The sequence below is a fragment of the Hyperoodon ampullatus genome (genome assembly GCF_949752795.1).
Source record: "Hyperoodon ampullatus genome assembly, contig: scaffold_442, whole genome shotgun sequence".
NCBI classification, from domain to species: Eukaryota; Metazoa; Chordata; class Mammalia; order Artiodactyla; family Ziphiidae; genus Hyperoodon; species Hyperoodon ampullatus.
In genome coordinates this window covers 197,273-209,167 of record NW_027640726.1, presented here as the reverse complement: position 1 = coordinate 209,167, position 11,895 = coordinate 197,273, and the positions used below count along the sequence as shown (strand labels likewise).

The following is an 11,895-nucleotide window of genomic DNA, read 5'->3' as shown; positions in this document are numbered from 1 at the left end:
GTGAGTGCTTGCTGAGGCAATTTCTTCTCGGCAGGCAGGGGTCAGGGAGCTTGGTGGATGGGCGTGGGGTCACCAGTGGAATAATTCTCAACTGGAGGTCAGGGCATGAAAATCACTTGAAGACATTTGCATGCTGCAGTTTCCCTTGTCCAAGAGTCTCTCATCTGTGGAGATTTACACTCTGATGCCGCAGAAAGCCTCAGTCCCACTTGCCCATTCTCCTCCTCCATTCACTCCTTTCCTTTGCCTCAACAGCATCTGCAGTGCTGGGAACGGATGTCACCATGAACCCCAGTGCCTCCTTGTCTACTTTCATGGCAGTGTCCTTTCCTCCACCCATTCCTGGCGCCCAGCACTGGCCACCCTGGGAGCAGCACCTGCCACCTCTCATCACCCCCGCATTCCCTCCTGGCAGCAGCCTGCTGCTGCCAGCTTTCCCCAGGATGCCTTTGGTGGCTAATGGTGGCTGTGGCCCCAGTGCCCCTGCGGCTTGCAACTTCACTGTACAAGTCAGGTCACAAGGGAGGCCAGTGCAGGCCCCCCAGACTCAGACCTTTATCGTTCCTCAGGGCCCCCTCAACTGGAGCGCTCCAGGGGCCCTCAGCGGGAGTGCTGCATGTCCTGCACCCATATTCTTAGCAACCCCTGCGATGGAGACCATTGTGACTGCTCCAGCTGTTGGAGTTACTCAGGCTGGCAAGGGAGGCTGGACCCCAGGCTTTCCTCCTCAAGCTCCACCACCAGCTGCCCAGATGGCCCCTAACATTCGCCCAGTGAACTCTGGGCCATGGCCACATGGCACTTCCAGGGAGGGCAGCCTGGACACCAACCAGCCCTAGGCCTCGCAGGAGGACTGCTCTAACCACCAGAGCGTGTACAGTAACTTCCGACGGTGGCAGCGCCTCAAGCCACTGGCCCGGAGACACCTTCCCCAGAGTCCTGATGCAGAAGCTCTTTCCTGCTTTCTCATGTGAGTGAACGCTCAGGGGCTCATGAGCTTATCGGAGCTCTTAGATAAAGAGGAACTGGGGATGGACTCGCAGGTTAGGTTTCTAGGGATACTGGAAGCAAGGTGTGAGGGCGATGTCCACGCCATGAGAAGGCACATTGTCGGTCATACGGGCGAGCCTGCCAGTCCATGACATCATGACTGAAATGTGCCTTATCTCAACTGACCCCACCCCCCTGCGAGTCTAGCCAGCTTGCTCTTCCATGATTCTCCTGGTAATATGGCCTGAAGACTTGCAGTCAGAGAGGGTCGTGGTGTAAGTTGAGGAGCCAAGGAGTGGATGCCACACTCTCCTGTGCTGCCGTCTCCTTTCATACAGCACTTGAGTGTACATGGCGGGGGGAGGTCACTTCGGAGAAGGGGGAGGAGCGCGGGGCCCAGGAGAGCGCTTCATGCACGCCTCGACTTTGTTGATGTGGAGAATTCCACTAGGAACAGGGTGATGGTAGAGCTCTCCTAAGGGCATGGGCTCTCTCCCACTAGAGTTGTGAGCCTGGCAGGCATTTCCATCCTAAACCTCCGGTCCCTCGTAAAAAGGGGACAATCACACGTCATTCAGAGGACCGTGCAGAAGACTCCTTGGGCTAATCTATGAAGTGTGAGCAGATTGCCTGGCACATGCCACGCCTCATTGATGATGGTGATTTTTATTATGAAAAGGCAGCCTTGAAGAGGAAAAGAGCTCCCCAAGGCACAGTGTCCCAGCTCTAGCCTGGGAGTGGATGGTCATCATCGAGTGAGTGTGACGTGGTGACAGCAATAGCCGGGAAGGCTTGTCTCTGCTCTCCCAGACACCTGCCTCTCACTCTCCTGTTGCTCAGTCATGCTGTGTTGAGTGATGTGTGGTCCACATTGGTGGGTGGGGTCAGGCAGGTGGGGGCTGGGCTGGGCACAGAGACTGACCCCGAGTGCTTACAGCCCAGCGCTTCGATCCCTGGCCCGCCTGAAGCCCACCATGACACTGGAGGAGGGACTGTGCAGGGCCGTGCAGGAATGGCAGCACATTAGCAACTCTGACCGGATGATCTACTACGAGATGGCGCAAAAGTGAGTCAGCGTCCTGGGCCCAGGGGCTGCGTGGAGGGTGAGGCGAGCAGGTGAGGGCAGGGTCTGGCCGTGGGGGTGCTCATCAGAGAGGACAAAGGAGAAGGGCTGTCGCTCGGAACGGGGGGCCCACAGCCCAGAGGCCCTACAGTCCTCCAGAAACCCCTCCCTCACCTTGAGAGTTTGGGTCTTCTGTCCTTCCTCCACCAGGAGCTCTGCCCTCCCCTGAGTTTGACCTACCCTTGCCCTCACATGAAGGTCTCAGGACGGGGCAGGGTGACGCTGTGAGTCCAGTAGGGGTCCAACTCCGGCCATATGGGCTGGGCCGGGGAAAGAGCTCCACCCGCCAGCCTGCTGCTTCCTTAGTGGTGGCTGGCTGGCGGCCACTGACATAGATTTGGGACCCCCCCTCCTCACGAAAAGTGGCCTGAGTGGGTACCCTGGCATCCCTGAAGAGGCTGGGGAAGCCAGCTGTCATCAGCCCAAGGGTCTCTGGCCCTTCCAGTGTTTGCTCCACGGTAATCCCCTTGGTTTAAGAAACAAAACCAAACAAACAAGCACCTCTCAGAGGAAAGGAAGGCCTGTCCTCTAGGCTCAGCATCCACATCGTCCAGCCTCTCCTGAGCCCTGTCTCCAGGTCTACGTTCCAGAACTCTCAGTCCCAACCCAGGGTCCTGGATTTGGGCAAGGACCCCTGTGGGGAACACATGCCTGTTCCAGCCTCTGGCTGTCAGCCCTTCATGTGGCTCTGGATGGGGGGCATGAGCAGGGTGCCCCCAGGGTCAGCCACGTGTCCCGTTGACCTGGTTCAATGCAGCGACCTGGGTCTATGCTGTTGAATGCTCTCCAGTGCTGGTGAGGCAGGAAGGGTCCCAGATCTTCTATCAGTTCCAGGAGCAGCTCTCTGCTGTGGACAGCACCTCACAGAGCCTTGACAGCCCCAAGGCACATCCTCTCCCAATCCCTCATTCTTGGCTGCCTTTGTTGGGCTCCAGAACCCAGGCCATTTTCTCAGGGTGGCCTGTGCCTCCGTCACACCCCAGGTTCATGGAATTTGAGGCAGAGGAGGAGATGCAGATTCAGCAGTTGCAGTGGATGCAGTGCGCGCAGGGCCTGCCTCTCCAGCCCCACCGAAGCTGGATCCTCGGGGGCCCCCAGCCCCGAAAGTGGGCCTTCAGCCAGCCACCCAGGTTCCCACTGGAGTTGAACGCACAGGTAACAGGGGCCCAGGGTTGGCCACTATTCCCATGTGGATCATCTTCCTTCATAACAGGGGCATTGGTCTTTCAAGCAAAACAGCCACCGAGGCGGGGGGTGGGGGGGTGGGGTCTCAGATGCCCTTTGTCACTACGGGGTATTGACTTGGTCCATTTTGTAACTTCTCTCACAACTCCCTGTCAAAGGACTGCACACAAAGTCTGCCTAAGAAGTGGGCTTGACGGGGACACCCCTGGAAAACTGGAGGTTCCCCACTTCCTTACACGTGACTCTCTTAGATGCCCCCTTACCTCCCCCCTCCAACTGTGCATGAAGCTTCAGGTGGTCCTGACCCCCCCACAACCACATCCATGTCCCCCAACAATGCCCTCACCAGCGTGCGCCCGGTGGTCAGGAGGTGGACCGGGAGACCCTCACCTTCCTTCCCTTCCTCCTGCTCTGCCTCAGCCTGTGCTCCCAGGATGTCCGGCCCCAGCGCCCAGCCCTCCCGCCCGAAGCCACACAGGTCCCAGCGACCCCCGGAGCCCAAGGCACCCGAGGAGATTCCACCTGAGGCTGTGAGGGAGTATATGGACATCATGGAGGCGCTGGTGGGGCCCGTCCACTCAGCCACAGGCGACTCAGATGCAGAACGGGGAGAGGACGGACATGAGCTGCAGCAGGAAGAGGACGGCACCTACTCGGACCCGGATCTCTTAAGCTACACTGACAAGCTGTGTTCCCAGGAGGACTTTGTCACCAAAGTAGGCTAGGCCTGGAGACTGGGGTCTGCAAGATGCCAGGGCATGGAACTCTCAGCACCCAAGATCTGGGTTCTGCTCAGGCCGCTGGGACTTAAGCTCAGCTCCTTGTTCCTGAGCCTGGTGTTAGGGGAGGTTTACGCAGATGTTTGTGTGTGTATGTTTGTGTCTATCTGTGTGTATGCCTTTGTGTCTGTGTTTGTGCCTCTGTATATGTGCTCTTTTGTGTGTGACTGTGTATGTGCATGTTTGCATGTGTGTGTGTGTGTGTGCGCGTGCGCTGACCATCCCCGCCTTGTGGAGGAGAGTGGGGTGGGTCTCTGCTTTTCATTTTCCCTCCTGGCCTTCTTGTCTCACAGGCCACTCCTGGCCAAGGATGCTCACAGCCTCTTCTTTCTGTTCTAGGTGGAGGCAGTCATTCACCCTGGATTCCTGGCAGATTTGCTTTCCCCAGACCCACAGCTGGATCTCTTGGCCCTAGAGAAGGAGCTGGAGCAGGAGGAAGGGCTCACCCCCGAAGAAGTGAGTCAGGGGAGGGAGAGGGACACTCAGGGAGCCAGGGGACCCCACGGGAGGGGGACCCCAGGTGATCCAGGGGACAGGGGAACCCAGATGACCCAGGGGAGCCAGAGGAGGGAGGGATCCCCGGTAGAACAGGGGACACAAGGGACACCCAGGAAGACCAGGGCACGGAGGGACCCCAGTGAACAGGGGAGAGGTAGGGCCCCAGAACAGGAGGGCCACAGAGCGCTGTCCATCCCTCCCCTGCCTGGGACGCCTGGCATGGGGAAGGGCCCATTCTGGGGTGGGTGCAGTGCAGGGTGAACGCAAGGAGAGGACAGGGAGCCGGGAGGGGAGGGAAGGTCACAAAGCTGGGAATCAGTTGCAGGAGGATGGCAGGACTGCCACAGTGTCTGTATTTGGATTCGAGTCCTGGGGTCGCCCGTCCCCTCCTCCCCCCCAGGGCCATTGTCCCACTGCCCAGTGCTCCTCCTCTCACACGTGTGTGTGGAGCCGTCACTGTCCTCCTCCCTCCTACCAGCTGGTGCAGAAACGACTCCTGGCCTTGAAAGAGGACGACGGTGTGCGGGCAGCCCCGAGTCACAGTGCACCCGGAATGGCCTCAAGTCCTTCTGAGTCCGACGCCGGCCAAGGTGCCCAGAGGCACGACCAAGACCCCCATCTAGGGGTCAGTGATGAAGCCTGCCCACCAGAGATTGATTCTGAGGCTCTTCATAGGCTCATCCAAACAGACACTGCCCTGTGCAGGCCCAAAGTCTTTGTTCCCTCTGGAGGACGTCAGGAGTTCTCTATATTCCGGCCCGTACGGCTCTCCCCTCCCCAGGGTCAAAGGCGCACTGGCCCTCTACTGAGATCCAGGGATGCATCTGTTCTCAGAAAGGCCTCTCCTCTTCGGGAGGCCCGAGTGCCCAGGGACGGGTGCAGTGAGAACGAGGAGGTGCTCCAAAGCGTCTTCATCGTAGACTCTCAGCATATACTGGTGCCTTTCGGGATGTCCCTCAGTCCTGCGCATGTCTCAGCCCTGGCTTCCTCTGGAGGTTGGGGGGCCCAGAGTGCTCCCCAGTCCCCCTCCTCTCAGAGAAGAGGCCTCAGCCCAGCTCCACCAGCCGCTCCCAAGTCGAGGAAGCGGGCTCTGTGTGGACGCCCAGCCGCTGCTGAGAAGCTGCCCATCCCCGGGGCCGGCCTCGGCGTCTCTGGGAGGCCAGCCTCGGCTCTGGGGCTGGCTCGCCCCTCACAGCTGAGAAAGAGAAAGCGTGACCCGTTTGACACAAAGAAGCGTGGGAAGAGGAGGAAGAAGCACTGCAGCCAGTAGGGAACAGCTGGGCCGGCCCCCAAGGGCGAGGCCCCAGGGCAGCCCCCTGGGGAGCCTAGGGGCTCCTCCTCCTCCCAGTGCTGATCCTGGATGATGTGGGGGGAAGGGAGGGGGCAGGACCACCAGGGCGGGGAGGGGGAGCGGGATTGTGGGGGGTTAGGGAGGTGGGGGAGGTGGGTGTGGCCAGGTGTGGGTGGGAGCAGGACCTTTGGAGTGATGTATGTAAATTGTGAACAAAGATCGTTTTCGTGGGAAATGCTCTCAGGCCACTGTCATCTTGTTGGTGTTGAGCTGCTCCACAGAGAGCGATCCTGAGAGGAAGGAAGGATGAGGGAGGTCGCAGGAGCTCTGGGTCTACAGGTGGCCACACCTTTCCTCCACATAGACAAGGACTCCTCAGGCTGCCCCTGGGAACGCACAGCTCTCACTTTCCCCAGGGACCCCCTCATCAGCCCCTTCTCTAACGCCTGCTTGGCTAGGGGCCTTCCGGGGCATCTGTACCATCTTCTGCATCCCCGAACCTTCTGGGGAGGCAGAGCTGCTTTTGTGCCTTTCAGCCCTCTGGACACTCACCAGTTTCTAGGATGGAGCCTGGAGACAGCCCTTGTCATTATGGAGCTTCTCTCTGCTTTCCTCATGTGGCCAGACGATGGCGCTGGGATGACCCTCCGCTCATCCAGGGTTTCCTGTGTGGGTGGCCTGACCAGAGACGAAAAGTCTTGGCCATGGGGACAGGACTGTCTGCCTCATCGTAGCGGGAGCATCCTCTAGTCCCACTGGGATTATTGCAATGTGGAGAGTGGTGGAGGCAGCTACCTCTTAATCCCAATGAGGATGCAACAAGGGGAATGGGTGTGGGGAAATTCATGGGGCACCCGTTAAAGGTGTGTATAAGGGAAATGACAGTTGGGCCCCTTTGTGGAACTTGTGGGATTTCTGTGCAGCAGCATCTCGTTCAACTGAGGGAGGAGGACCCATCTGGCTGTGGCTGTGGGGACTGGCGTTAGGGGCCTACGGGTCTGCAAAGACACCCCAGAACTACTGTCCCTTCCCTTTCCACCCATGGCTGGACATGTGTGTGTACTGGTATCAACACTGGTTTGTATCCCCATAGAAAACAGATCCTCCTAACAAACTATGACCACGTTTCACAACAACAGCTTGCTCACAGGGGCAGCAGGGTGTGGGAGAGGTGTCTGTGGCCCCAGATCTGAGTGGGAGCTGGGATCCATGCTGAGGAGTGTGGAGGCCTCAGTCACCGTCCTGTGGGTGCCGGCAGAGACTTCGAATCATCAGAGCAGGGGAAATGACCCCCTCATTAGAGTGAGATGAGCAAACAATGAGGGGAAGGGAGTAGACCCCTGCTGTCTCCCAGAAGTGCCTCCCCTCCCAGTCTGCTTAGCCTCTGGCACAGCCTGTGCTGGCCCACCTCTGAAGCCCCTTCCTCCTAAAGCACTGAGATGCTCTGATCTTTTATGGACCTGCCCTGGGCCTCACCACCCCCTTCCCTGCTGGCCAAAGGCTCTTCTCCTGCTTCTGACTTCTGATTCCTTCCCCAGGACCCAGGCAGGTGTTAGGACAACAGAGATTCCCTGAACATGACCCCTACACCACCAGCATGCAAAACTGGGGCCGCAGGCTTCCACAGGTGGCATGACTCTCTGCTGGACCCTGCAAAGAGCTTGGAGAAGAAAGGGGCTCATGTCTCTCCACCTCCACAGTATCTGTAGGTCAGCCTCACAGGTCCCCCTCTGTCCAGGTGGACAGCACATATGTGCTCCCAGCCCTCCTTGACCCTTTGTGAAAGAAAGTTTTTGCAGCTTAGTAGTCTGATATTAGTCAAGGTGTCTCAGGGCTTGTTCCTTTGGAAGCCCTACAGGAGAATCTGTTTCCTTTCCCTTTCTGTCTTCTAGAGGCTGCCTGCATTCCTTGGAATTAGTCCCTTCTTCCATCTTCAAAGTGCATCACTTTAATCTCTGCTTCCCTCATCCCATGGTCTCTCCAACTCTCACTCTTCCTGTGTCCCTCCTATACAGCTCTTTGTGTTTATATATAGCCCACCCAGAAAATTTAGGATAATCTCTTCATCTCAACATTTTTTACTTAGTCACAGCTGCAAAGTCCATTTTTCCATACAAGGTAACGTTCACATATTGTCATAGGAGGGGTTAAACACGGACGTTTTTGGGGAACCAGAATTTACCCTACTAGAAGAAATCCACAAGAATACCTACCATCAGAATCCACATGAGTAACAGACTATGACCAAGTGGAATTTATTCCAGGGATGCAAGCCTTCTTCAATGGTAAAAAATCATCAATGTAATCTACCATATTGAGTCTAAAGAAGAAACACATACTGTCACACCAATTAATACAGAACAGGCATTTAACGAAATTCAACACCCATTCATATTAAAAATGCTCAGAAAACTAGGAATAGAAGGTCACTACCTCAACCTAATAAAGAACATCTACAAAAAACCTACTTCTAACACCACATGAAATGGTGAAAGAATGAATGCTTTTCCCTGAGTTCAAAAACAAGGTTAGAATGTCCACTCTTATCTTAGTTTTCAACTTAGTACTTTAGATTCTAGTTAGTGTAGTACAGCAAGAAAAGGAAAAAAGAGGCATACATATTAGAAAAGAAGAAATATAACTGTCATCATTTACAGATGACATAATTGTCTACATAGAAAATTCCAAGGAATGTATAAGTAGACTCATAATAAATTATAATAACTTGCTTTAGCAGGATCTCAGAATATAAAATCAATACATAAACATTAATACACAACACTGATCATATTTCCATATACTAGTAACAAACTGAACGACTGAAAACCAAAATTTAAAACATATTAAATAGGTTCCAGTTCAAGATGGCAACATAGGAAGATCCTGAACCCACCTCCTCCCACAAACACACCAAAGCTACAGCTACATATGGAAAAATTTCCTCTGAAGAAAACTAAAAGATGGCGGAGCAACCCCTTCACATCAGGAAAACCAGAGGGAAACCACATCAAAACAGGTAGGAAAGGCTGAGACACAATTTTGCCATAAACCCCATCCTTGGTGTGGAGACACACAATTAGGAAGGAACTCAAAACCTGGAGCTTCTTCCTGAGAGGTGAAGGGTATGGACCCCACATTGGGCACTCCAAATTTTAAGGCTGGCACCTGAGAGATAGACCCTCAAAACATCTGACTTTGAAGACCAACAAGGCACATCCCATGAGACCCACAGGGCTGTGGTGAACTGAGGAACAGCTCTTAAAGGGCCTGTGCACAGACTCACCTGTCCCAGGGCCAAGTGTAGAAGCAGCCCTTTGAAAAGCACTCTGACTTTTTGTGAAAGAGACTCACTTCCCAATTTTAAAGCATTCATCTGAGGAACAGGGGCCTGCTGGAATACTCCCCAGGGACAGAGGCTGGCGGGTGCCATCTTCCTGCTCTCTCTCTGCCTTGATAAAACTGAAAGGTGCCATCTTTTTTCCCCTTTTTCCTTTCCTGCAGGTGACAACTTTGTGCTCCAGCTAGCTGGCTCCTTCTTCCCTGCTCTTCCTCTGTCTTGCTATATATATATATTTTTTTTCTTCTTCTTTTTTTTTTCTTTTCCCTCTTTCCCTTTATTCAAATGGTGTCATCTTTGCACTCTTCCCACCGTCTCACTCAGCCAGTAAGCATCATCTTCACACTTTCCTTCTGATGTGCTCCAGAGAGCCAGAATCTCCAAGACAGGAGATCCCATTTTTGTGGCCTCCACTCAGGGGATGCTCCTTGATCACCTGGCTCTGGAGGCCAGGAGGGATTTCTTTTCTGGGTCCCATGGGACTGTAACAATTGGAGAGACAGTTCTTGGCAGGATACCACCCCCAGGATGTACCACTACACATCAGACTGAGACACAGCCCCAGCCTTTACATGAAAAAGGCCTATTTGCTAGTAGGGACAAGACTTAAGAGCAGGCTTCAGGTTCAGCACACATCTAGAGGCTACGGATGTGCTCTCGGGGAAGGTAGGCTGGGGGTGCCATCTCTCCACCCTCACTCTGCCTTACTACAGTTCACTGGTATCTCCCAGAATGGAGCTTGTACACTTATCTGAAGCACTGTTTTCTTGTGACTGCTCCCCAGGGAACACCTTCAGATTGCTTGCTTCTGGGGCGCAGCAAGGGCTTACACTTGCAATCTCACAAGACTAAATACATTTGCATTCTTTAAAAGCTGTTACCAAGTTTTCTGGCTTCCTATCAACCTGAATCTAGGTGCTGCCTGAGATCCTCCACTTTGGGTTGCTCATTTGTCTTGGCACACCCTCAACTGCTGGGATGGTGTGCCAGGTCTATTAAAAATAAACTGCTTAGACAATCACAAAGGTTTGAGAGGCAACCAAGAGTAGACAGGGTTAAATGACAAGGTTCATCTGTCTGTCACACAGCTCTTCAAGACTGGGAGATGTGGCTATTTCACTTAATGCATAGAAACCAACACAGGGAGTCAAGCAAAACGAAGAAAGAGAGGACTATACTCCAAAAAAAGAACAAAATAAAACCTCAGGAAAAAATCTTAATGAAATGAACATAAGTAATTTACTTGATAAAGAGTTCAAAGTTATGGTCATAAAAATGCTCACTGAACTCACAAGGAAAATGGATGAAAACAGTGAGAACTTCAACGAAGAAATAGAAGATATAAGAAAGTTCCAAATAGAAGTCACAGAACTGGAGAATGCAATAACTGAACTTAGAAATACAGTAGATGAAGCACAAGAAAGAATAGGTGAACTCAAAGACAGGTCAGGGAACTCATCCAATCAGAGAATAAGGAAGAAAAAAGAATGAAAATAATGAATATAGCTTAAGGGATTTATGGCACATCAAATGGAATAACATTCACCTCATAGGAACTCCAGAAGGAGAAGAGAAAAGGGGGCAGAAAACATTTGTAGAAATAATATCTGAAAACTTTTCCTAACCTGGGGAAACAAACAGACATCCAGATACAGGAAGCCCAGAGAGCTCCAAAGCAGATCAACCTAAAGAGATCCATACCAAGAAATATTAAAATTAAAATGGCAACGTTAAAGATAACAAGGGAATCTTAAAATCACCAAGAGAAATACAACTTGTTATATACAACTTGTTATACAACTTGTTATATAACTACATCAACCTAAAAAGCTTCTACACAGAAAAATAAACAATCAACAAAATGAAAGGGCAAGCTACAGAATGGGAGAAAATATTTGCAAATCATGTGCGTGATAAGGTGTTAATATCCAAAATATATAAGGAACTCATACAATGGCTATATATCTATATATCTATATATAGATATATAGATATAGATAGATATAGATTTTCAAACAATTCAATTAAAACTTGGGCAGAAGAACTGAATAAAAAATTTTCCAATGAAGACATCCAGATCACCAACAGGTTCATGAAAAGATGCTCTACATCACTAATCACCAGGGAAATGCAAATCAAAACTACGAGATATCACCTCAAAGAGACTAAGAGGTAACAAATGTTGACAAGGATGCAGAAAAGGAAACCCTTGTGCACTGTTGGTGGGAATGTAAATTGGTACAGCCGCTATGGTAAACAATATGGAGTCTCCTCAAAAAATTAAAAAGAAAACTACCATACATTAGCAATCCTGCTTTGGGTATATAGATATCCAAAGAAAATGAAATCACTATTTCAAAGAGATATCTGCATTCGCACGTTCATTGCAGCATTATTCACAATTGCCGAGAGATGGAAACAACCAAAGTGTCCATACATGGATAAATGGATATAGAAGATATGGTATGTACATAGATGGAATATTATTCAGACATGAAAAAGAAGAAAATCCTGCCACTTGCAACAACATTTATGGATCCTTGGGGCATTATGATGAGTGAAATAAGTCAGAGAGAGAAAAATAAATACTGTATGATATAACTAAATTGTTGACTCTAACACAGCCAAACCCAGAGAAACAGAGAATAGAATGGTTGTTGCCAGGGGTTGGGGTTGGGGGAAATGGGGAGAT

At 52.0% G+C, this 11,895-nt stretch overlaps 1 pseudogene across 1 annotated transcript; it reads left to right on the top strand.

Moving 5' to 3' along the window:
* The first annotated feature begins 284 nt into the window (after positions 1 to 284).
* On the top strand, positions 285 to 5,845 carry LOC307070068 (NUT family member 2G-like; annotated as a pseudogene). The gene is made up of 6 exons: positions 285 to 970; positions 1,928 to 2,056; positions 3,097 to 3,268; positions 3,719 to 4,014; positions 4,417 to 4,533; positions 5,054 to 5,845. The product of its transcript is annotated as an NUT family member 2G-like (transcript).
* The last annotated feature ends 6,050 nt before the right edge of the window (positions 5,846 to 11,895 follow it).